A 4,576-nucleotide genomic window follows, 5' to 3' on the forward strand; every position below is an offset into this window, starting at 1 on the left:
CTCCCGCCTCCTCAGCAGTGCTAAGGATGTCCAACTGCAGCTTAGGCCTGCTCCCCGCTGGCAAGTGGACATCCCCCAAGGGCTCCCGGGCTGCCAGAGGGATGTCTGATTGCCAATTTAGGCCAAATCCCCCAGGAAGTGGGCCTAAGCCAGCAGGTGGTCATCCCCCAAGGGATCCCAGACTGCGAGATGGCACAGGCCGGGCTGAGGGACCCCCCACGAGTGCACAAATTTTTGTGCACCAAGCTTCTAATATATTATAAGAACATTTCAGGTCACTCCAGAGCTGAGCTAAAATAACAGAAAAAGGAAAATGGAAATAAGCATTAAAAAGGATAATGTGGCCCTGATGGGCATGGCTCAGTGGTTAGAGTGTCAGCCTGCACACGGAAGGGTCTTGGGTTTGATTACCATACCTGGATTGTAGGTTCCAACCCCACCCCCAATTGGAGCATGTTCGGGAGGCAACCAATTGATGTGTCTCTCTCTCTTCTCTTCTCTTCTCTACTCTCTTCTCTCTCTCTCTCTCTTTCTCTCTCTCTCTCTCTCTCTCTCCCCCTCTCTCTCTCTCTCCCCTTCCTTCCCAAAGGATAATGTGAAAACATAATAAGCTTTACAAAAGCCATTGAAATGTAATCAATTCAAAACCTCCATTCTGCAATATGTGAAATCACTCTCTCTTAGGTCAATCAAGCATACATCAAGATACTTTTGTTTTGAGGGTACTGCTACCCACCGTAAAAGGAGTCCCAGGCAGATAATGACTAGGCGTGCTTTCAATATTTGGTTTATCATTCTAAATTTAGTTTGACTCATCTGGTGCATTATCTACGTGTTTTCTCATTTTTCACTTCTGTTGAAACAGTTTGAGTCACTATTTTGATTTAAAATTTACAAAAGAAATGCTGTCTGCAGATACCCACCACTTGAGTCATTGATGCTTTTATAGCTAGATTCTTAAATAGAAATTCAATCTGTAGCTGCCCAAAACTTGAGTCAAAGATGTTTTTATACCCCATTTTCTTAAAAGGAGATTTTAGGGGTTTCCCCTTAACATTACACAAATAATTTTAAAGCATGCACTATGAAAAACATTATGCTAGATTGAAATACAGGGTTAAATAAAACAATCTCTAACCTTGAGGAGTGTGATGTCTGATTGGGGAAATAAAACTCATTAATTTTATCAAACTTGTATTGTGTTAAGGCAATGAATGCTAATGAGAAACAGGCTAAGTTCCCTTGAGAAGCGTGGTGGTGGTGGTGGTGCTGGGTGGGTGTAAATAATCTAAATTTACAGTAGAGTGTAGTAATTTTAAAACAGAGTCAACCACAAGATGATCTGGGATTGCAGTGGAGGTGGGGGTGGGGAGGGAGAGTCATCCAGAGAGTTGCCTAGGTTAAATCTTAAAGGGTGAGTGGGAGTTAGAAGTTTACCAGGTAAAATAATTCAGAATTTAAGCAGGTTTTAAAAAATGCGTAAAGGCAATCCAGAAAGTAGAAACAGCACAGAAATGAGAGTTGAATGAAATAGCCAGATATCCAAAAGATAGAGTCTGATCATTGCCAGAGAAAAGGTGTCACCAAGGACTATTACAGGTCAAAACCAGGTAGAAGTTACTCCTAACTAGAAGGATCTGGGAAAGATTTCCTTGCAATGTGATATTTGAGGATGGGTAAGACCATGTAAGCACAAATAAAGGGGGTGAGGGCAGCAATTGGAAGAGAATTCCAGAAAGAAATAACAAGCTAATTTCAGCAAATTACAACTTCATCTTAGGCAGGAAAAAATACTCTCAGGCTCATATACCCAGCTATTCCCACTTTATAGTAATAACAACAATAACAAATAATAACCATAAAAGAGTATTAATTTCTGGGATTGGTTATGGACACAGTTAGTCTACCAGCAGGGTTGTGGATAGTTAGCAGCTACCTGTGGTCTCCTGCAGCACAATCTCTCCGACCACCCCGCTGATTTTGGCCAAGCAGCAGTGAACAGCTCCATAGGAACCCAGACCCATCTCCCCATAAGCATCTTCTCACTTCCTGCCTCAGAACCTTCACTGACTGTGCTGGGCAGCCCAGAAGTGTCCTAAAGCCCTGGGTCAACCCTCAAATAAGTCAGGGTCATACACAGAGTGACCTAGGAATTCAAGGAAGGTGGGAAGGAATTGCCTAAGTTGAACCTCTAAGGATCTCAAGCATTTTTAGGAAATCCGAGCCCCCATTCATCACAGCAGCATGTTCAGTAACACACCCTCAGAGTGGATTTCCCTCTTTCCTGTCTCACTCTCCTCACTCCCTCACTCTTGAAATCACTTCCCAAATACACTACTTGTACAGGAGGTTTTGTTTTAGGCTCTGCTTTCTGGGAAGCCAAACCGAGACAAACTGATTCATATGTTTTAATTATAATGTGTGCAAGTCTTAAGGTCTACTTCATTTTTGAAAAAGTATAATCTAAAAATGCTGGTGAGCTAAATATAGACCTCTCTTCAAATTGTAGGGTTAAGCAAACAATTTTCAACACGTCAAACTGAAATGATTAAGCTAAATGAACAGCAGTTTTTAATTTAAGAAAAGCAATATTAATGGGAAATGAAATGTAAAACCAATTTTAAAACTATACTGTGATAACTAACAATATGTACTTCTGAAATTTTTCAATTACCTGGGAGCTTTGCAATTGCCAAGATAATATGTCAGCCAGGTATGTTAACAGGAGAAATGCAAACCCTTACTGAACTTCCTTAATGCACTGGTGTTTACAAATACCAAATTTTAGAAATGCCTTAAGACCTCTCATAATAGTTCTGACAAACTGAGAAGGTAAAACAAAAAAAAAATTTTTTTTTCATTACATAAAGCTATCTATTGAGATGGGAATTTGTCCCAATGGAATTTGAGTTATTATAAGTTTGCACACACAAAAAACAAAATGTGTAAGAAGCATTAATCAATTTCCTGTCTTGAGGGGGGAAAGAATTTTGAAATATACAGATACTTCTGAGGAGACCTTAAGAACCAAGTTTTGTTTATTTGAAACTGTCAGTAGCCAAAAATAACCTCTGAAGCACCGGGGATTCCCCACAACTCCACTGAACAAAGCAAAAGCTTTGTCAAGGGAAATGTAAGGCATGTTTGTAGGCGGAAATGATCCATGGACTTTTCTCATTAACTAGAGGCCTGATGCATGAAATTCGTGCAACAGTAGGCCTTCCTCCCCCCCTGCTGGCACCGGCTTCCCTCTGGCACCCAGAACCCAGAATTCCCTCGCAGCCCCAGCTTTCATCAGGAAGGTCGTCCGGAAGGACGTCTGGTCTAATTAGCATATTATGCTTTTATTATTATAGATAGGGTTAGTTTCCTTCATTCAGTAATGAGCACCCTGCATAACCCATGCATCTTGCTGGGTACAAGGGATAAATCACCAAAAGAGTCATGTCCCTATTCTTTCTAGTGAGTATACTTTTCTAGTGGAGACAATAAATGAACAAGTTCATTAACACAGAACTAGAAATTAGGATAGTTGCTAGGAAGGACAAGTATAAGGAGAAGAAGGGAAGAGACCAAATTTAGATTAGGGTCAAGGAAGCAACATGTATGCTGAATGGGTCCAGAGGATTTCGCCAGATGAAGAGAATACTCGAGCACTAATTTCACAAAGCAGAAAGAGAGTTTAGTTAGTTCATGGAGGATTTTTTAAATTAGCAAGTAGGAACATAATAAGTATGGCCAATGTGGCTCAAGAGGAAGCTGGCGAGGTGGGTTGAGACTAAAGATGTGGCACCTTGAAGGCCATACTGAAAAGCTTGGTCTTTATAGTAAATTAGTAAATGCAGTGAGGATTGTAGAAACCATCTTGTCTAAACTTCAGCCAAATGCAAAAAAAAAAAAAAAAGGACATCAATAGCTTCCCTGGCAAAGAGCTGATGGTGTTCTTTCTTCTCGTGCCACAACTGTCATGGAATTTCATATTAAAACAGCCAGTTTTCGTGCTGGATATCATAACTGTACCGAATTAATGTTGTGATTTACCTCAACTTGATAGAAAAGGATTGTAAGATAGACTCAGGGCAGGCCCAGAGACCTGTGGGCTGTGCTGAGCTCCTGGGACTCCATGGGGTGGATCAGAGTGGCACTGGCATAGTTCTGTGGAGCAGTTGCCACTACTGTTCAGAAGACAATACAGCAGGGACCACACCCAAGGTATAGGGTCAGGTGAGGAGGGTGGAGAGAGAAGGGTCTTAACCTTATTATTTGGTATCTACCAGATTCTAGGCACTGTGCGGGCGCGTGTACAGTGCGAATGAAACTTCATGGCCCATGCGCAGAAGTCGGTTTTCGGCCTGGGTGAGTCTATTTTGTAGAAGTACTGTTGATATTTGGCTCTGTTGACTAATGAGTTTGCCGACTACTGAATTAGGCCAAGGGAATATTTCTGATAACTGAAAGGTGGGAATTCAGCTGCAGAATCTGGAAAAGGCTTGTTTGTCCTCCAGTGCATAGCAGTTCTGTCTTCAGGGGGAAGGAAAGTTCTGGCTACAAGTGTGAAGATCTTGAAAAAAGTAGG

This window comes from Myotis davidii, unplaced genomic scaffold (genome assembly GCF_000327345.1).
Source record: "Myotis davidii unplaced genomic scaffold, ASM32734v1 scaffold1637, whole genome shotgun sequence".
Classification (NCBI taxonomy): domain Eukaryota; kingdom Metazoa; phylum Chordata; class Mammalia; order Chiroptera; family Vespertilionidae; genus Myotis; species Myotis davidii.